At 36.5% G+C, this 23,515-nt stretch overlaps 1 pseudogene; it reads right to left on the bottom strand.

Annotated features, from left to right (window-relative positions):
* Nucleotides 1–10,603: 10,603 nt before the first annotated feature.
* On the bottom strand, nt 10,604–20,567 carry LOC148790598 (aspartic proteinase 36-like; annotated as a pseudogene).
* Nucleotides 20,568–23,515: the final 2,948 nt, after the last annotated feature.

Below are 23,515 nucleotides of genomic sequence, written 5' to 3'. Positions count from 1 at the left end.
TTCTTCCTTAGTCTTCATCGCCGATTCACCGATCATTGTCACTGTCGCCACTTGCCCGTCGGACATCGGACATCATTGGACGTCTATCATCACCGACTACTGGCCTACCACCCGAGTCTCGACAGAGGATAGGATACTTAGAAGAAAGAACTAAAACTTAGTCTCAGTCTCTCAAACTAGTAGTCTATTGTCGTCGATTGCCATCGCCGTCTCTCGTTGGACTCTATCTCTCATCGTCGGCCTCAACTTGCAACGGTCCTCTCTCTCTTAGTCTCAGCCCCTCTTTCTCTTTCTCTCAGTCTCTCTTCTCAGGGATTTGGGTCTCCAACGAGGAATTCATCCCCATCGGGGTCAAGGATGGAGAGGGATTTCTTTCCTCGACGGGGATCAGGGACGGGGATGGGGGGTGATTTGGGGGTTGGGGTTGGAGATGGGCAACGTAATCCCCACCCTGTTGCCATTCCTTGGGGTTATGAGTTGGTGGAGGGGCTATCCCGGTTGTGCAGCCCATCAAAAAGAAAAGAAAAGGCACATTTTATAGAAATTGACATTTCGATCTTGGTTTGATCTCTAATTCACCTTTTTTTTTTGTTAGATGATATCTGATACACTTACTCAGTCCAATTTCAATTTGGGCCAATTAAGGCCTAAATTTGGAACTATGTCTCTTAGGTTGCATTTATTTGTGGTATAAATGTGGATTGGTGTAAAACTCCACTCTTGGTCCATATTTGTTAGTGTTTGTTTGCGGTGTAAAACTCCATGCCCATTTCGTATTTGTCAATGTTTGGATGGAGTGTAGTATTATATTGTAAATCAATGTAAAACTCCACTCACAGTATAGATTTACCTCGATAATCAATATAAATACAATATTGATAAAATTGATGTAATATTTATATAAATAATCACATTTTCAAAGTACAACACTTCACAACTTTTAGGGGGTGTTCTTTTTTTGGATTTTGAGAGGGGAAAAAGTTGGTCAATCTCATTGACTAAAAAGCCCATGTTTTTTTTTCATATTTATGTGGGGACTAGGGAAAGTTTATTTTCGTAGGTATCACTTACCCAGGTAAGTGATGTTCATCTCTTAGGTGGATAAATATATTTTCCACCTGATGGGAAAGTTGCCAACACTTGAATGGGACAAAAATACCCCTTTTAATGAAGGACTTTTATGGATAAAATGGCCTTTGCCTTATTTACCTGGAAAATAAAAGAACATGGGTAAATGCACTGACTTTGGTAAGTGATTCCCAGAAAAAACTTACCCAGATGATTGCATTTACCTGGGTAAATAACTTCATTTGTTTGGGAGGGCTTTCATGCAACAACTTTTGGTTGTATAAAGTATTATCCATGTGGACAACTTACAAGTTTTATTTCGTTCAGCATCTAGAAAACCTAAATATGTTGTCATTGAGCTAAAAAGAATAAAGAGAAAAGCTTTTCAGTGAAGCTAATTTCATTAAAGCATTTCAGTGGAAGCAACTCAATATATAAAAACTTTATCCCACCCAAACGAGCACGTAAGGCTTGAAATTGGACATCCATACCCCAGTCCTGGATAAATGCTCAAACAATTAGCTCAGGTTAATAGAAAGTTGGATGATGTCACCAGGGTTAGGGGTGGTTATGAGTAGAGTCGAAAGCTACCAACCACAACACATTACTGGTTACATTCATCTAATCGCACATTAGGAATGTCGATGAACATGGTTGAATGAACATAAGCAGCAATATATTGTGAATTTGTGATCAATAAATCTAGACTTTTAGGCTATGTTTGATTTGAAGGAAAAGGTTGGGAAAGGAAGGGAAAGACAAAGAAACCTATACAAGGTTTGTAAAGGTTTCCCTACCTTTCCTTGCATTTTCCTTCAAACCAAACATAGCCTTAATGGGTAAGGGGGATGGGCTACCCGACCCTTCATTCAACACTGACCCAAATCTAATCTAAAGCCCCAACAACAGCAAGAGCTTATCACAAAACAGGTCTGCTTGATTAAGCCAAGGCTAATTTCTAGTAAACTTTTGGTAAATGATACAATGAAAGCCCAACAACTAGCCACAAATATACAATACCCGTAAAGAGTGAAAGGTTGCTTTGTAGTGATTCTATTTCTATCCACCACTCTTTTCCATTGAAGACCTACAAAGTTCCAACTTCCAAGTATACAATATTGGATTTTAATCTCATTAGAGATTAAATCCAATGGGTTTAATTGGTCAATTACATGAGAAATTACACCTGTACACTTGTTTTAGAAAACAACTTTTCTCTTACAAAAATCAGTTTTGAACTTGTCCCACATTGAAAAATTACAAGTTTTGTTTTGAGTATTTTAATAGGAGCTTACATTCCTTAAAATTAGAAGAGGAGAGTATGGAGGATTGCTACCGCGCAATGCACGTGCACGAGTGTGGCTCGTAAAGGGCAGCTTTGGTTTTGATGTGATACTGATTGTTGATCGTCTGATTGTTCAAAGATCCATCTTTGAACCAACACCTACATTTTCTTCATAACTCTTCATAACTCTTCATAAACTATTTAAGGAGCATGAATTAGGCATTTCACACATAACATTTTTGAAAATCACTCTCTCTCTCTCTCAGTCTGGTTTGCTACAATCTCATAGAAGGTTTCTTCGAAGACTCTTCAACTTTGCAAGTTGCAGATTCTCTTCCAAGGCTCTGTTGTATCCTGGGAACGGATTTGCCTATAACCCAACAGCAAATTCAGTGAAACTGAGTGGGGGAAAATAACGTTCTACAGATAGTGTCTTCAAACGTGCCTCAGAGCTTTTCCTCCAAAGTTTCAGTGACCCCATTTCCCAGCATACAAAACTTAAGTTAGGTGGTTACCACAAGACTCTACAATCAGTGTTGTCAGACTTGGACCAGGCCAAATGATTAAACTAGAAGAAGCTCATTACCCAGAATAACTAAACGATCCCCACTGATTTTTAAACACACTAGTGTTGGGTGAAAAAGACAGTATCACATCAACCTAGTGCTTGATTAAAACACCACTAATTTTCAGTCGAAACAAACCACCCAATTAACCAATGAAACCGTAATTCAGTGGGTATTTCGATTTTGGGGTTTTTATAGTTCAGTAGGGTGGAGTTAGGATTTCTAGAGGTGGATTGAATCCTGCCAATGGATTGATGTCAAATTCATGGGTAGGATGCGGTTTATAGGGGGGCTACTAGTAAACTAGGAGAGGGCTACAATTTCAGATTTTTGATGTGGATTGCAGTCCACTTATCCCTTTGATTTTTGGTTCAATCCAAACTGAACAATATTCTCTCCAATGATTTAGAGGGTATTTGGTTTCATTTACATTTATGGGTGGCCGTTTATTTGTGCTTTTTCACTTTAAACGTTTAGTTATATTTTTTCACTTTAAACGTTTCCTGTTTTTGTTGTTTGGTTGGTATTCATTTTAAACGTTTTTTTTATTCTCCACCTCAGATTAATACCCATTAAAGTGTGGCACATTTGCATTTGGTTTTAATAACGCAGGGGCGTTGGGGGAAACAAGATTTTGGCGTTTTTCCATGCACAAAAATCAAAGCATTTCAGTTTTTACTGTTTGTTTTATAAATGGTGAAACCAAACAGTTGTTTCATTTTGCTTCATATGCAATAAACGCCAATGCTTATGTGGCATTGATGTAACAACATTTTTTCAATAAACGCCAACGAAACCAAACACATACTTAAAAAGAATTCTGAGGGCTCCTCACCTCATGGAGTGCGTTGACAGCCCATCCCCTCTAGCATTAGGAATATCTCCCATGTTTGTTATGGGGGAGATGTTCCCAAATCACAGAGGGGTGGATTGTGGGGTGCGCTCCATGTGGAGGTGGAGCCCATCCTGTCTCATTTATAGAAGCTCTGAGTTGAATCCTGAAATACTGGATCATCCGCCCACTGCAACACATCTGGTCCAGATGTGTTGCAGGACAAAAATTGGTTTTCTCAATTCACAATTCTCCTTTAAGAGTTTAAGTTAGGAGTGTTTATTTTTAAATACTTTTTGGAATAAACATTTATTTTGAGATAGGACTACACCAATAAAGTACTTATTTATATTTGGAAAATAAGTCAAATTTAAAAAACCCAAATTCTGAGCTTATTTTTAAGTTCTTATTTTCTCTTTCTAGATCATCTTGGCCCAGCACGCCATTTTCAAAATACCTATATTATCCTTATTTGAAATCAATGTTTTTTACCAAACACTCATAAAATAAACGCTTATTTTTAAGCACTTATTTGTCAAATAAGAACTCCCATACATAGCCTAAAAGTCCCTCAAATTTGAAGTTTCTGCTAAGCTTCTTCGGCTATCCAAGATTTTGCAACTTGGCCCAAATGTAGAGACAGAGAACCAAAATACACGAACCAGCCACCCTCCCTTCATGGAGCTACAAAACAGAAGCACTTACGATGTCATTGAAATGCATGGCACAGCTCATGCCCATGGCCAAATTTAATCGGACTTGGGTGAAAGCTGCAAGCCCACGCTAGCTTTAATGGAATAATTGTATGAAATTAACCATGTAGAACTTGAATAAACCTTATGGCTGTGTTTGGAAACAATGCAAATGGAGTGTAAATCCCAGTTCAGGATAAATTTACACTCTGGTTCACTTTTACCAGTGTTTGGTAACATTATATTTATGCATTGCCAAATGACAGACCAATGCATATTTAAATTGATAATAAGATGTAAAAGTGCATTAACAAAAAAGAAGTAAATTTGCATTTAAGTGGGTTTTTGATAAAAAAATACTAAAAAAGCATATGCTTTATTGGAATTCATGTTTGCATACATTACAGTTAAAAATCTGTTTGGTAAGAAGGTAAATTTGTCAGTGCAAAATTAACCCAATTTTACAATTTATATGAACCATTTTACACACTCTACATATTTACATTCACACTTATTTGCATTGTTTCCAAACACGGCCATTGGACTGTCGGGAACGGGACAACTATGGAGGGATAGGTGGATGGACGACCTCACCCTTTGTGAGGTGGCTCAAAGTTCTGACTCGAGTAGAGAGGATCTTCGAGTTTCTGATGTCATCAATCATAACAGGAAATGGAGGAAAACATCCGTTCCTTGGTTATGCTTTCCTACTGGCATAAAATTAGAACAATATTTATTCCCTCGGATAATATTGAAGACAGCATGGTAAACCCAAAAGGTTTATTCACAACTCACACCATAAAAAAAAAAAAGTTTATAAGTGAAATTGGCCTACAATGAAGCATTTATCACTAATGCTATGTTTGGTTTGAAGGAAAAAGTAGGGAAAGAAAGGGAAAGATAAGGAAACCTTTACAAACATTGTATAGATTTCCTTGCTTTTCCCTTCCTTTCCCTATTTTTCTAGGCACATTAATAATCTTGGATGTAGGGTGTGGAGCCTTCAACTTCCTCCTAAAATTAAAACTTTCTTGTTCTTTCTTCTTAATGTGGGGAGGCGCAGGATGTGGTGTTAGAAAATTTGCCCGATGGGTAGGACCCGGATTGTGGCCCATCATGGTGGCTGAGATCCAGATTGAGCTGGTCCAAATCCAATCACCCTGATTGGAGCTCATTTATGAGGGTATTGGACTTAAACAATTTTCTAATAAAACAAACCCCATAAATTAAGGGATTTATGAGATTTAGATTTGAATTTTAAATCTCCCATTTTACAATTAAGGAAACTATGGGGCTGATTGATTGAGAGAAATTATGGGAATTGATTTCCCTCTAATTAGGCAAGATCTTTGATAGGAAGATTGCCTAATAGAATGACTAGAGAGAGGACCCATCTCCCTTGTGCGTGTGATCCCTCTTAACTTCTTCTTCTTCAAGCTCTACTTTTCTTTGGCTCTTCCTTGCAAGAGAAAGAGAGTATTCCCTATCAGCACTCAACTAGAGATAATACAAGAGAGATCAAATCAGCACAAAGGGGATATTACGGTTCTTGCGATTCACCGACTCTAATCGATGTATAGTTGTTGGGTGGTTCGACTGCATCAATCCGGAAGCAAGGAACCAGATCCAACAGGGTCAGAAGGACGTGTCGATCTCAACTACCATTGGTTCAGTAGATCCCTATACAGAGACTGGAGGTAAAATTTTCTTACACACTGTTCATTTATTTGTTTGAACAGATCTTGGTTTCAGGACTTGTCCTATTGCAAAACAAGTGTGGTTGGCCATTGTAAACTCTTTGGAGGGGCCAATTGACAATGTTGATCTTAAAACTTGGTGGGGGAGAACCTGGATAGGATAGGAGCTAACAAAGATCAAACCAAAGAATAAAATATTTAAAATTCTCAGTGCAAATCTTGCTATTTTTATCAATCGGGCTCTAAATCCGTATATTAATAGTCAAAATAACCTTAATCTAGAGGAGGTTAGATCGTGCAAAAAGACTTGTAAACCCATTTTATGGAAGTGTCCTCAAGGAAAGGCTATCAAAATTAATTTGGTGCCTCGAGAAAGAGTGATGCTCTTTTGCCATTGATTGCGTTGTGAGAAATTCTATTGGAAGTATTTTGGAAGTTGAAGCCTATTTTATTGGATATACCTCTATTAATGTAGCAAATAGACCTGTTCATGGCCGGGACCGGTTTTGTATATGTATCAATAGAATACATTCAGGTCCAAGTCCAAGTCCAATAAGAGATTTCTTTTTTTTTATTCAATAAAAAAGCGTCTTGTTTATATTAAAAACCTTCAAAACTCAAAAATAATAAACATCTCACTATTACTTGAAAAAAAGGAAGAAGAACAACGAAAAAATATTATATATTATTTTTATTAAATATAATATATTTTTATTATTTAGTATATAATATCAAGTCAAGTTCAGGCTCGGGCTTGACTTTTTTGAGAAAGCCCGAAAAAGTCAAGCCTGGTGCTTTAGGCCCGAGCCCAAGCCTTCAGGCCTAAAATTATGATCAAGCTCAACTTAATAACAAGCTGTGCCGGGTCAGCCCATCGAGCTATCCGATCCATGAACAGGTCTAATAGCAAAAGTTTGGACAGCTTGGGAAGCCCACAACTTAACTTTGAAATACAAAGACTTTCCCATCATTATCGAAGGAGACTCTTTGCTAGTAATCCTGTGCCTTGAAAAGTAGACTGAAGAGCCTTGAAGATTGAAGACAATTTTGCAGGAATGCAAGAAGACCCATCTTAGAAGCAGAGTGGAGTATCATCATGTTTTCAGAGAAGCCAATCAAGTTGCCGACTTAACAACGAAGAAAACTCTCTCCCATCCAAATTTGGGTTTTTTCTCTTTGTGGTTCCCTATAAAACTGTACTCGAAGGTCAGCCCAATTTTTTGTTTGGGTAATGGTTCACTGGTTTGACCACGTGGGCTGAATGGGTCAATTTATTAAATTGATACGCAGTACCCTTATCATTTAGCTATCGTTAAGTGCTGACGGAAGGAAACGAAATGTAAAATTTGCCCCTCTAAATCCATCTGCTGCTCCGGGGCTCAGGCTCGGCAAAGACGAAACTGATGATGCCACCGCTGGCGAAGATGAAACTGATGATGCCACCGCCAGCACATCAAAGAGGCTAAGAATGCTTGGGCAAGGAGCGAGAGGAGATACTAAACGCCAACAGTGGTGGCAAATCTGCCAAGAACTTCACCGAAAAAGAAAAGAAATGAAGAGGCTAAGAACGCTTGCGCTGGTGGCTACGGAGAGGTCTACAAGGGCGTCCTCGAGGATGGCACCATCATTGCCGTCAAGTGCGCCAAGCTCGGAAAACCAAGGGTACAGATCAGGTCCTCAGTCAGAATCCTGTGTAAGGTGAACCATCGTACCCTCGTTCGACTGCTTGGATCCTGTGTTGAGCTAGAACAGCCCCTCATGGTCTATGAATACATCCCAACGGGACCCTTTACGAGCATCTACATGGTCTTCATCCTGGCGGGCGGTCAAAGCTCACATGGCACCGGCGGCTCAGCATTGCTCTTTCGGTTTTTCTCATTAAAACAGGGGCTCCGCCCCTTTCTCTTTTGTTTTTAATGTTAAATCAGGGGCAGAGCTCCATTCTTCTTCTTCACGTACAACCTGCACAAAAACAGGGGCTCCGCCTGTGAATGCCACCACTTCCTGGCTATGGCAGCTAGCCAAAGCCCATGTTTGCTCTTTCGGTTTTTCTCAGTAAAACAGGGGCTCCACCCCTTTTTCTTTTATTTTTTATGTTAAATCAGGGGCGGAGCTCCATTCTTCTTCATATACAACCTGCACAAAAACAAGGGCTCCGCCTGTGAATGCCACCACCTCCTGGCTCTGGCAGCTAGCCAAAGCCCATGTTTGCTTTTTCAGTTTTTCTCAGTAAAACAGGGGCTCCGCCCCTTTCTCTTTTATTTTTTATGTTAAATCAGGGGCGGAGCTCCATTCTTCTTCATATACAACCTGCACAAAAACAGGGGCTCCGCCTGTGAATGCCACCACCTCCTGGCTCTAGCAGCTAGCCAAACTCCATGTTTGCTCCAACGACGTCGTCGTTCACCAACTATAGCAAAAGCGAGACAAGTTTGGCTGTCCATGTGTCAGATAAAGGAGAATGGAAGAAAAAGAACATGAGAATGAGAGAGAGAGAGAGGGACTGCCAGATCCATAGCCTGCGGTTCTGTTCTACTGGACTGCTTGCGGACTGCTGTTGACGGAAACCGCAGGTTCTGTTCTTCTGGGTTCAGAATTGGAAACTGGATGTTGCCGTGGCCGCCATCGCTTGCGACAATGATGCCAAAATCACTGTCACCCGCTACAACTTCTGCAATGGGTTGCTGCTCCACACGACCCTTTATTCTTCTTTTCGATTCACTATAGAGTGGAACTTCTGGGTTTGAAAGGTTAGGGTTTTGATTAATCAGTATCGTTTTCCCTTTTCTCTGTTTTATTTTGAAAATTTGAAGAAGTCATCTGCGAAAGTAGTCGGGTACAGACGATGATAGTGGTGGCGATGGCGAGGAGAAACAGGGAGTGGAATGAATGGCAAAATTGGGTTTTAGAAAAAAATTATACATCACGTGATGTCACGTGTATGAATTTTAACATAATATTAACTTATATTAACGGCAGGATAGAATTAGTCAATTGTCAAAAAACTTAAAAGTACGGCAAGATAATAGCTAAACAATAAAGGTACCGCATGTCGATTTGCTAAGCAGTAAGGTTAGTTTAAAAGGTCTACCCAAAAAATTAATAGCCCACATGTTCAAACATGAGTTTAAGTTTCATGTTTTATAATTTTATAGAGAGGAAGAGATAGAATAGGAAAATCCTACCACCACCATTGCCCTGGTTGTGTATTGTGTATTTCTCCCAAGAGTGAAGTTAGGATTTGTTTTTTTTCTTGAGGGGACCAAAAACTAGTAAACATAGATTGGGGGTTTAAAAGCTAGTAAACATGAGTAGGAGGACCAAAATATAGGTGAGATTTAAATAGGTATTATAAGAATTTTCAAGGCATAGCACCCCTGTTCTGCCCTGTTTCTCTAGTCTCTGAAATCCAAACCTCACCATCTCCCTCTTCTATTTAGAGGGATAATAGGATAGAAATGGTGTACATGAAAGACAATTATAAGCACGTATTTAAATCATTTATAAAAATAAATATAAAAATACTGAATTGAATATTGATTCTACCAAGTGGGAGAGTTTATATGCTCTCATCGAATTGATAAATATGTTGCCTTTCTGTTTTCCTTAACCCCAAGCTTTGCTCCATTATTAACCATTATCAAACAAAAATATAATAGGGGAGGACTTGGCCCGCCTTACCCCAAACCTAGAGGGTTGATCCAATCCTTCACAAATTCAATCACATTCAAACAAATATATCATACAAAATAAATAAATAACTAGATAGATTTTATCAATATACAAAGAAGGGAGACCCATATAACCATCTCTAAGCAATTTAGAGAGGGTTCTAGGAAGGGCTGATTCACTTTAAAAAATCTTAAAACTTCTTTTATTCACTCCCAAGTTAGTTAAAATAGTCAGCACATTTATTTACTTCAAAGAGAATGAATAATTCAAATCCACATATTGCAAAAAATGCTTGTGATCCTTGTAATTAGTAGGTCAAGGGTGCATGGTAGGGGTGATCATGAGCCGATTCAGGCTTTGCACTTATGATAAGGGCTATAGCTTAGGCCCCGGCCCAGCCCGGTCCCAGGTTTCGAGCCTGAAACATAAGCCCTAGCTCAGGTCTATATGGGCCTACGCCGGGCTGGGCCTGATTCTGGGCCAATGTTACTCATATATAAAACATTATATATCTATAATATTTTATATTAAATGACATAACATGCATATAAACTTATTTTATACATTATATAATATAAATTGTACATGTCATGTTGTAGTATTTATATATAAAGTATATAATATAATGTAAAATAACATATATATATATATATGCATATATTATACACAAAATATGTAAGTTTAAATATATGCGGGCCGGGCCTGAATACAAAACCTAGGCCTAAACCCAAAATTTCCGATCTAGGTTTGTGCGGGCTGGGCCGGGCCGGGCTGGGCTGAAATGATCACCCTTAGTGCATGGTAACACCAACTGAAGAGTCCGCTAAAATAGGATTATCACTTTCCACCATGCCTTTCTCAATACATATTTTAATGCCATCTAGAAGAGCAAGGAATTCATCCTGAAAAAGCTCCATCCATGTTAAGCTTGAAAGGAAACTGATGCAAGAATTTTCAAATCACCCACCTCACAATTAACCTCTTTGAGAGGTTTGATGGGAATATTGAAGACTTAAAAAAGAGAGAATATTGGAAAATCTAATATTAGGATGTTTCCTCATCCATAATACTAATTTCCACCAACTTGGGGTGAGCAAGAAAAATCAAAAAATCGAACTAAACTAGAAAATTCACCGTAATTGAACCGATCGGTTTGGTATTTTTAAAAAATCGAAGGTACCGGTTTGGTTACAGTTAACCAATGTAGAAAACCAGCGGTTAACCGAACATACCAGTATACATATATTTTCTATATATTATAAATTAATGAATATGCATTATATATATTATTTATCATTTAAAATATAATATTTTATATATTTCTGATTTTTTGTTATATCTTTATATATTTTTAACAGTATATATTGTAAATATAAAGAAAAAAAACAAAAAACCGACAAACTGAACCAATGGTTAACCGAAATGGTGCACCGGTTAACTGATTGGCTTCAATTTGGTTTTGGTTATCAGTTTGCAGAAACCAATGATGCCGATTCGATTCAAAAATAAGCACACGGTTCGATTAACCAAACCATAAGCACCCATACCACCAATCATGGTTTAATAGAATCTATGAGGAGCATCCCTGGTGATGAGACTTTATTGTCATAAACTCTTTTACATCTTTCTTTCCATAGAATGATTGAGGGAGCAATAGATATAATAATTGAGAATCTCTAGTACAAATATTTTAATATATGTATTTTATTATATAAATAGTTAATTTGGTTTTTTCCATTAACTGAACTTCCAAACCTGAAAATCAAAACCATCAAACTTAAAATTTTCGATTCGATTTTTTAGTTTTGACAAAACAATGCATACACCTACTACTACATACAGCAGTTTGCATTTGCTCGTGTAATTCTTTCCATAATCTATAACAAAAGTTAGGTTTTTCCAATAACGGGATAGGAGTGGATCTAATATACTTTGAGGTGATCAAATTGTCCAAAATGCTTTTGTTTCGATTCTTTCGAAACACTTTGAGTTGATCAACTTATGGGGCATCCTTAAGTGGGCTTGAAAATTTTTTGCCAACTATGAAAATAGTTTTTCTCATAAAATAGTTGGCATTCACTTATGATAAAGACCTGTAACATTTTTTATCATGTTAATTTTGGTGGTGGGCATTTTACTATGAACAGTGAAGCATGATTTCTCATTGTTGACCAATTGGTCTGATTTATCCAAATCAAATCTTGTTTATTAAGTACATTGTGTTTTAGAAAATAAATAATAATTAATGATACATCATTTTCAAGGCATCGATTGACACCTACCAAAACTTAGGATCCGTTTGGTGCGTAGTTGAAATCGTAATCGGAATGGTCTATTCCTATAAGCTGTTTGGTTCAGACAGGAAAGAGAATGATCATTGTAATCAGTAGGAATTGGATTTCATTCCCAATGGAGGGGGAGGGAATGACTATTCCTTCAAATGGGGGATTGCCATTCCACCAGGAATAGAATGAGATTTCAATTCCGCCCAACCAAATAGTTGGAACCAGAATAACCCATTCTGATTACGATTCCAGACCCCTATTCCTGCAAATAAAACGGGGCCTTAGAAAATTAAAGGGGTATTGTTCCTTGTGAATTGTTTTTCTTGTTCTGAGTTACAAAAACAAATTAAACCATCTATTTTGACGAAAAATTGGTTACTAAGATAAAAACATGAAAAACATGTTCTTGATTATATACATGTTTTTTGTACCATAACTGAGATAAAAATGTGTTCTAGAATTTCTGGTGTAAGAATCATGTTTTGGAATAATGATCTCTCATCAACTTTTATAAATCATATAATATATGTACTCTAAAATTTGTTTTCGTTTTTAAAACCATCATTTTAACGGTTTCAAACATATGAATTGATTACTTTTTGAAATCAAAACAAATTTATTTTTGCTTCTCAAAACAAAGACATATTTCGAGAACAATCATGGGATCACTGATGATCCTTGGTAGATCTTCAAACTGAGAAGTAAGAGGAAAAGAAAGAGCATATATGTTTCTTTCTGGTTTTAGGTTAAATTAGACCAATTTGATGCTGATCCTGATTATCTAAATATAGCTCCGGGTAGAAAAAAATTATGGGGCCCAAACAAAAGACGACTTATTGCTTTTTAATGAATAAGTTATTAAGTAAGTTGTGAGCTCGTTCTAGATGAAGCTGAAATTGGGTTGATTGCTATATATGATAATATCTTAAAATATTTTATTATATAATTATTTAGGGGGCGTTTGGTCTACAACATATGAATGTTTTTGTCTTCATTTGTTTTTGAAATTGTCACAGCAGTGAGAAAAAAACATGCTTTTGAATGGTGTTTTTGTTTTGGAAAGCCAAAAAACAATATGGTTTTGTTTCAAACAACAATACATGTTTTTCTTTTCTTGGTAACATCAATACATGTTTTTGAAACAATCAAAATAGTGGTTTTTAAAACAAAAGAAAATTTTATGGTATATATATTATATGGTTTATGAAATATGATATTAAACAACCAAATAAAACATGTTATCTAAATTAGAAATTCAATAATACACTTTTTCTTTTTTGTTAAAGCTTTGGAAGCATAAAACACATATACAACCAAAAACAAGTTTCTTGCTTTAAAAATCAAATTGTTTTCAAACTAGCCGGCTTTGTTTTGTTTTTGAAATTTGCAGCAACAATGAAAACAACATCACATTGGAAAATACCCCCACAATAAGTTATTCAGTTCAGCCACCACAGCCTTTGTGTTCTAAAGCCTATTGTTCTTCTCAACAATATTGATTTCTTTGTTTCTAAATAATGCTGTTGAATAGAAGGGCACCAAGAGGTTGATTCATAAGAATTTACCAATCAGTGACATTGCATAGGGAATTAAGCCATTTCGAAATTTACATCCCACTTTTTAAACATTAAGGCTGCATTTGGAAACGATGCAAATGGAGTGTAAATCTTGGTTCAGGGTAAATTTGTACACTGGTTCATATTTGCCTATGTTTGGCAACATTACATTTATGCATTGGCAAATGACAGATCAATGCATATTTACACTGATAATAAGATGTAAAAGTACATCAATAAAAAAGAAGTAAATTTACATTCAACTAAGCTTTTGATAAAAAAAAAAAAACATCCATTACAGCTAAAGTTTGTATTTGTCCACATTTTCACTCTTTGGTTCCTGAGGCAAGAACTTTATGTAGATACAAATGTTACAACCTCTCCATTTCTATGAACCACTTGATACAAAAAACATAAAAAAAAAAGAGTATACAATTATTCATTGCTAATGCAAAGGATCTGTTGCATGACCCCAAGCTGGGCTTATTCATATTTCAGACCAAACATAATTTGTAAGATGTGAAACAAAAAAGGCGATTGCAAATTTAGAGCAATTCTATTCTATCTCTCCTTGCAAATCTTGTTGGATTTTAATCTCATAAGAGATTAAATCCAATGGGTTTGATTGATCAATTACATGAGAAATTGTGCCTATACACTTGATTGAAAAAATCACTTTTTCTCTTACAAAACTCAGTTTTGAACTTGTCCCACATTGTAAAATTATAAGTTTTGTTTTCAGTATTTCAATAGGAGCTGATTTACACTCCTTAGAATTAGTAGATGAGAGTATGGGGATTTGATACTGCGCAACGCGCGCACACGCGTGTGTGCGGCGCAATGAGGCACTTTAGAGGCGCACTTTGCTCGCACCCGCGTGGCTCGCGATGGGCGGCTCTGGTTTTGGTGTATTGATGACCGTTGATCACCGTTGATGAGATCAACGGTCACGATTCGATCGGGTGTGATCAAGAGGCACAATTCAAAGTTAACAGTCACCAACTGTTAACTACTTTTTAAACAGTCACAATGTTTGAAATTGTGACTGTTCAAGGTGCCTTCTCTAAACAAGCACCTACCTTTTCTTCATACCTCTTCACAAATTATTTAAGGAGCATGAATCAAACTTCAAAACACACAATTTCGAAATTCACTCTCTCTCTCTCTCTTCTACTACAGTCTCACAAAAGGTTTCTTTGGAGACTCTTCAACTTTGTTGGTTGCAGATTCTCGCCCAAGGCTCTGTTGTATCATGAGAACAAATTTGTCTGTAACCCAACAGCAAACTCAATAAAACTGAGTGGGGGCAAATAATGTTCTAAAGACAGTGTCTTCAGACGCGCCTCAGAGCTTCTCCTCCAAAGTTACAGTGACCCCATCTTCCCCAACAAGTCTTCCTATCTGCTTCAGCAATCTCCATTTCTTGATTTCATTTGTTTAGAAAATTCTCTCTGGAAATTGGTTTACAGCTCAGAGTTAGTTGATTTGATCAGAGAAGTTGAGAGAAAGCATTTAGTGAGGCAATAAGTATCTAAACACCTAAACAATTACCTGCATACAGTTGTTGACAAGACGGTCAATGAGATTATATAAAATATATTTTCTGTATTCATGATGGACTTGAATCCCTAATAGGAAACCAGATTCAGTTAATGCAGAACCCGTTCCAACAGCCATTACAGACCTGTAGATTTAGAATTATCTTGAGAAATCCTACATCCCGTCTGAGATGTTTGGGCACACATTAGACTTCAATACAAGACTAAAGGCCCATTTGGTTTCCAAGAATAGGTGCCTGGAATCAGAATCGGAATGACTTTCCATTTGTTTGGCAAGAATGGGATTCTGATTCCCATTCTTGGGAAATGAGGTTCTCCCATATGGGGGAATAGCCATTCCAGGGCCCTCCCACGGAATGGGATTCCCATTGTAGAGTCTCTCAAGAAATAAAGAACTCATGAAAAAAAAACCCCCAAACCCTAATATTAATAAAATAATAAACTATTATTAAATTAATAATAAATAATAAAATATTAATACACTATTAAAAAAATATTAGTGAAATAATAATAAAATAATAGTATAATAAAAATATTAATAATTAATAATAATAAAAAATATTAATTATAAAATACAATAAAGAGTATAAGTAAAATATTAATATAATACAATTAAATAATCATAAAATAATAATAATAATTAATAATTAAATAATAAAATATTGTGAAAGTAGTAGTAGTAATAATAATAATAATAATTAAAGTATATTAATAGTGAAAATAATAATAAAACATTTGTAAAATATTCATGAAATGGTAATACTATAATAAAATATTAATCAATTAATAATAAAAAGCAAAGATATTAATTTGTTAAATAATAAACGTAATAATAATTAAGTACACATAAAATGTTATTATATTATAATTAAGTAATAATAAAATAAAAAAAATATTAATAAGCTAATAACAAAATAATAATAAAATAATAATTATATAATCATAATCATAAGATGATGATGATGATGATAATAATAAGAATAATAAGTACTAAGATATTGAAGTCTAATGTGTGCCTAAACATCTTTCTCAAGATAATTTTAAATTTGACAGAAAGTCCATATTGAATTTACAATTAATGGTTGTTGGTTGAAAGTCCATTGTACGGTTGCAACTAATATCAAGTTTATCATGATATAGCGAAACATCATAGATTTGCATTTTTTGTAGGTTTAATGTGGGTCCGAGCTAGGCCAGGCCTAGGAGAAATATGGGTGCCTAGCCCCAAAAATTTGCAAGCCAGGTAGGTAGGCTAGGTCAGGTCATAAACAATCATCCCTAATATGTCACCGACATTACCATCCATGCCTTATCCTTGCTATATGGGGTTGGCTACATGAACCATGTTTTGCCAATCCATTCAATTTAAAGCCATATCTACTGTTAAATTATTAATGCCAAATCATTTCTTACTATTGTCCTTGTCCTTTTTGGTCTACCCCTAGCTCATATGTGTCACCCGTCATTGATCTCTTGAATTTTAGATCTTGGAGGCTATGTAAATGTGAAATATAACTGAATTTTGTTTTTCCTAATTCTGTGTTTCATGATTTGTGGTTTATTGTTAATTCTCCACTTCTTTGGCTACATGAAATGTCATTATTAAACTTATTTTCAAATGTAATATGTGTAGTGTGTACACAAATTCTTAAATGCGTTACAACAAATCAGAGCATGACACTATATCCAATAGAAAGAAATAGCAAAGAAGAATTTCATAAATGCATTTGTAATGTATAAAACACTCAAAGGTATCCCCACTATTTATCTATTGCATAGAAGCTTAGTTGGTAAAACCTTTAGAAAGTGGGCATAAGTTAAGCAACAACATATTTAATAAACAACTTTTCACAAAGAAGTGTTAAGCATGAGTTGGATAGAAGTAAACTTCTTGAAAAGTTCCCTGAATTCTACTTCTGGATGAAAGATATGTGCACTCTCATATCATGAGAGTGAGAGCAGCCATTTTGTTCAAAAGAAAATGCCAAAGATTAGGAGATAGGACTATCTAGTCTACCCCTCCCAAGACCCCAGATTTTAGGGGCCACCATTGAATCATGGTCTTTTTAGATATGTGCAATTGTACATTGTTTGTAGGGAAATCCCAACTATTGTCTATCTTAAGTAGTTTGAGATGCAATTATGCAAATCACAATAACTAGTCCTTACAATATCATGGAATATAGTCCATCATAGCAGTGTCGACTGTTAACATATATAAGAACTTCCTTATTTTGTTAAATATGTTTTATTTCTTAGTTTTACATGTCATCCAGAATAATAATTTAGTGGGTGATTACTTTAAGCAGCATAATGCTTTCATGTATACATCATAATTATCTATAAAACCTTTTTACAATGAATTTTTTACAGTGTTTGCTTGAAGTAACAAACACTATTGGGTCAATGGGAAAAATTTGCTCATTGACAGCAATGCTCTGCAATACAAATTAAAATGAGGCCCGAAAGTTTTGAGACAAAAGGAAGTCAAACCCAATGCAGAATCAAAGTTAAAATGAATCAAATTTGATTTTTTTATGCACATAAACAATAGTAGCGATGAAACTGAAAAAGAGATGATTATCTAAAATAAAAAACTTGTCTAATATTGGATGTTTAGCAACAAAGATTGCCATCTATATTAGGATACCTCATGCAGAATAACAGATGTATGAGGGCTTTAAGGTAAGCTGATTTTTAGATAGGAAGAGATGATATGGCATGTTTTGGGAAAGAAATGAATGAGTGAATGACAAATAGATGTGGACCAAAGGACATATGTAATGGTGCAATGACCAGCATTAAACACCTATGGGAGAGACCATCAAAGTTTCTAATGAGAATGGGACTTCAACAAAGATTGACACTTAGCCCTTATTTGATCACATATTCATGGATAGTTGATTAAACTTGTCAAAGAGGAAATTCCATGGATTGACAAAACTAGAGGGAATATATAATTAGTGTGAGAATAGTGTAATATTAGTACTAGAGACCAAGATATGGGTCTATAATTTCTTTTGTTACCTTGGTTCAATAATTCATAACAAGGGAGAGATCGAGGAGGATATTGCCCATAAAATTAGTTCATCTAAAATGTTGAGTGATTGGGGAATGCCACTCAGGCTACAAGGAAAGATTTATAAAATGGCCATAAAGCCAGCAATGTTGTATGGAGTAGAGCATCAAGAAATCAAAAAACATATCTAAAAAATGAGCATGGAAGTAAATATGGATGTTGAAATGGTTAAATAGTAAAACTAGAAAAGATAGGATTAGAAATGAACATATATACTCATGGAAATCAATGAGTAGCTTCAACAAGTGATATGATGAGGGGAAAGTAGAGTAAGATGATGATAAAAAATGTTGTTAGAATCAGCTGAACAAACTTAAGGAAGAAAACAAGCTTTAACCAAACTAATATAAAGATTCATATGATAAATGCAAAGTTATGATATAAATGAAATAGAGTCAAAGGAAGCACACAAGCTTTAACTAGATAGCTCCATAGGTAAGTAAAGATCATTGACTACTAGGTTTCTAATTTGTTTTCTCTCCTTGAAGCATAGACTTCGAAAGGCACTGCTAGTGGACAAACTCTTTAATGTTAAGAATCAAAACAACTATCTGTTTATCAAATTATCAATCCCACTAAAATTTATAAATGTGTTACAAAATAAAGAAAATTGTCCTCTACTGATAAAAAAGAGAAAAAAAAAATGCAAGTTTTTCAATATGTCCATTCACAACTATTTATGCTACTAATAATCTTGAAAACAAACTTGAGATCAGAAAGGAGAATGTAATGATTAGTCTACATGAGAAGAAAAAATGACAAATAAAAGATAATAGCTCCAAGAAGAGGACGTACTGATTTGGAACGAGAGGACTATAGACAATATTTGGCTCCATAATCCCACCAAAAACCAATATACCTCCACCACTATTAGCTCTTGTCAGGAAAGGAAAAAACACCTTTGGTGCAACTCCTCGTGAGGACAGTTGTGAAATGACAGATAGTTCGTGCTGCCCAAATCCAAAAATCCCATCAACTGCTCTGTCTGGCTTGGTCAAGTCTCTGGACACATAGTTGCTACATCTGTCTCAAGCACAAATCCCAATCATGTAAATTCCAAAAAACATAATACTATCCCCATCACCCAAATCGTACAAAAGAACATATCTAATACATAATGCCTACCCAAATATTATGGTAGCCGAAGAGTTTGCAACCAAAGGCTTCCCGAGAACTGTGTCAAAGAAGAATATATCTTATACATAATAACCCGATGTCCCACTTCCATCACCATACTGAAAGGAGTAAGCGCACTGGGAATTCTAAGCAGTGCATCCACCAACTAAAGTTTGAACGACCAAATTACATATTTCATCTGAACAAGATACTGGAGAAGTCATGGATGAGGCGGCAACATCAAAGGAATCTACGAAAATATCAGAGTCTTGATAAGGATTTCATCTGCAAAAATGTCAATGGAATTGAAAGAAGAGGAAGGAGGCGAAAAAAAGAAAGAAAGCTTTACATTCAGGCCGCTATATCTGGGGCAACCACTGCAGGTGACCCACAAACATCACTTCTAGTGTCAATTTGAACATAGAATTCTTTTGGAGTAGTTCCCAATTTCACTCTCGTAAAATAGTCTGGTCCAAAGAAAAAGAAATGTGTCAAAACCATTACAATAAGTAAAAGAGAACCACTTGCACTGTTGCACACACATAAATCCCCAACCATTAGAGTTTAAAAGAAATCAAAAGCCGAAAAAAAATGAACAAATAGAGAAACCCATCTATGAAATACATCAAAAGCATCAAAAGAGAAAGAACAATATAGAACCACATAGCTGTCAATTTACAAAACCAAAGAACCTCAGAACATCAACAATCATCAAATCCAGAATCCACTAGACAAAGAAAAGGAAAACAGTAAAAAAGCAAATAATATCAAAAAGCCCATCCATATAAATTACAAAATAACCAAACCCGGAATCCAGGAAGAGAAAATTAAGGAGCAAAATAAAACAAATTCAAGAAACAAGATCCGGAAGCCAAACGCCATCCTCAATTAAACCCAGACCTTAAAATCAACCACGGACCAAAAAATAAGGCAAAATTACCCGAATGGTGTAAGGATTGTAGGTACCCTCAATGGGAAAATTGACGATCCCACCCTGCAAGATTCGGCGATGCCTTACCCTGTCACAAGCTTTGAGCTCACGCAGCTCAACTCTCCGGCCCACCGGAAAGGCTCTTTGGAAATCCACCATACACCACCGCCATCAGGAAGACGACACCCAGAACCAAGATCAGAAACCCGGCATGACGAAATGTTGGCATTTCCCTTTGATTTGCTTCTCACCCTCTCCTCTATCTCATTCCCGACAATAACAAAAAACAAACATATCTTATATTATAAACCTATACAATTCAGAGGCGAATATCCAAGTATGTGTTTCTATATCACTGACTCAGAAAGAGAAGAAAAGAGTGTGCATGAGAGAGAAAAAAAGAGACAGACCAGAGACTACCCAAGGTCCCAAGCAAAGAGAAAATGAGAAGAGAGAATAAAAAGGCGTTCCACGAGACCACGCCAACGGCCACCAACAGAAAGGATTCAAAATCAGATTACTTTACTCCCTTACTTCTAAGCCTCTAAACCTCTAAACTACGATGAGTGCATACGACGCACTCCCTACACTGTTTTTGGGTCAACCTGTGGGCCCCTAGTTCATGGCCCAGATGGCCTTGCAAAAACGACCGATACAGGCATACGACACTTCCGACACCGTGCATTTTAACGTCTCTCAGCTTCTTCTGTTGCCACATGGCCAAGAGATTGTATATTACAGAGTCGACCTTCTTCAACCACACGATAGTGACACGTGTAGAGTTCTTTGTATATTTAAAGAGAATCTTCTTTAAGCAATTATTTCACTTTGTTTTGGCCTTCTTTTTGCATCAAAAGATTCAAAAACATTGTCTCACGACGGTAACTGATGACCACTAGATTGGAATAATTTGGTGGGTCCAGTCCCACCGGTTGTTCCAATCCAACGATGGACAAAAGCTGACTCTCATAAGGTCTTTTTGGTAAAAAACTGGATTCATGAATTGAAAGAGCACAAACAACTACAACACCAAAATAGAAGAGACAACAACCAACACAAACCTAAAAACACAGAGACAAAAAGAAAACTTCTAGGAAGAGAATAGAAAATTACTACACTTGGGCTATGTTTGGTTTGAAGGAAAAGGTAGGGAAAGGTATAAAACTTATACAAAGTTTGTAAAGGTTTTTTTGCCTTTTCTTTCCTTTCTCTTCAAACCAAACATAGCCTTAAAGACAACTAAGAAAAGAAAGACGATAACCATGTTGGGAAGTGGGAAGACACCTTTCGGCCACAACACTGAATGAAAACCTCCTTTTGCTAACTCATGGGCTGCAGCATTCACACTTTGAGGCAAGGTTTTTAAAACCGAACTGGTAAGGGGTTTGGATCCTGGGTCGAATGGTCTGACCATTCAAATCAAACGAACAGTCTATTCTGACAAAAAAAATAAAAATGGCCAAAACGTTGGACAATTCGAATGATTCGATCACCCAGATCAACGGTTTGTTGACCAAATCAACGGTTTTTGATGAAATAACAGTTCTGAGGTAAAACAAAATCGATCACCTAATTAGTTCCCGTTTTTTCTGGTTTGACCGTCTGGTCCTGTCCAATTTTGAAAACCATACTTCGGGGGCACTACAAAAACTTAACCTCCTAACCTTCACAGAAGTTTATCAAATCCAATTTGAGAAAGACCAAATCCTTGGAATACTGAGAAGAACTGTTGAGGTAAAAGACTAACTACTGATAATCAGATTCAAAAACCACTCAAGACAAACCTTTTCTTTTAGCTATTTTCACCGCGCTTCTAGAAGGGTCAGAGCTTCTACTAAGGGAACTAGCTGTAAGATAAGATAACCTAGAGGTGTAAATCGGGCCATGCCGCCCATGGCCCGACACGAACTTGGACCGGCCCGGTATGGTCTGGCACAACGGTCCGCGGGCCGTGCCAGGCCCGGCACGATCATACGATCTGTGTTGGGCCTGGGGTTTTAGGTCCATGGGTCGGCACGACACGACACGACGGAGCGATGATACCAAAGGACGCCTTATTGGGAGCCTTAAACCCTCCATCAACATTTATTTTCACAAATATAAGGAGGAGTTCACATCCTGCCATGTATTGGGATTATCTCCCGATGATAGTACCAGAACTGGTGGTGTCAACATTGGAAGATGTTCCCAATACATGGCGGGGATGTGTTGTGGGGCGGAGATGTAAACTCCTATAGGAGGGCACCAACAAAAAAAAAGGAAGGACCTTGGTGACCCTCAGCTAAAGAGTTTTCCGATTTCTATTGAAAGAGCAAAGATGTCTCTACTGTCAACCTGTTCATGGCATTAATTATAGATAGAAGAGGAATTTTCAAAGTAAAAACTATTTCTGTCTTTCCATGTCACCCATAATCCAATAACTACGTTGACCATAATCTCCACTTAGCCAGAGGAAGCAGATCTGATAGTAATCGCAAACCAATTAGCAAAATTTTGAAAATTATCAATTTGATCTACTAACAAATCCAACCTAAACCAAACCACACATTTATTTTTCTTACACCGAAGGCAAAGAGGAGATTGTAGAATTTTCCTCTTATGAAGATTTTCATTTACACCCATACTATTATTATAACATCTCCACAGAAAATTTTTTATTTTTGGTTCTATAAAGTTTTTTCCAAAAATAGTTTCCCCAAAAGACTTATCTCCAGCTGGACTTGAATTACTCAAGTCTTGGGAGGCATAGAAATAAGATTGGATCTGCTCCTCACACATGATGCCTCACACTGACTTCACACTCACATCTTACCATGCATTGGGAACATCTCTTATATTTATAAATTATTATTCACGAGAGATGTTCCCAATGCACGGTGGATGTGCCTGTGAAGCACCCATGTGTGAGGAGAAGATCCCGTTCCCATAAAAATAGGCAGATTTAACTAAGGCTAGTCAATGGTCCACATTATTCGGCCTCTAATCTAATTGAGTTATTTTTTTATTTACTCCTTTCTAAGCAAAAGCTATGTCTCGCATCATTATAATGCTGGACTTGGATTTAATTGGGTTTGATATGCTTTCAGGCCCACATATGAAGCATACCAACTATAGCCCACATTTTACATCAATGCCTAATGTTTCGTTTTCTTTCATAGGACTTTTGATGTATAAAGC

Source organism: Nelumbo nucifera, chromosome 6, assembly GCF_055504915.1.
Source record: "Nelumbo nucifera cultivar China Antique chromosome 6, China Antique-T2T, whole genome shotgun sequence".
Classification (NCBI taxonomy): domain Eukaryota; kingdom Viridiplantae; phylum Streptophyta; class Magnoliopsida; order Proteales; family Nelumbonaceae; genus Nelumbo; species Nelumbo nucifera.
Note: the sequence above shows the minus strand (reverse complement) of the source record. Positions and strands in the feature narration are given on the sequence as shown.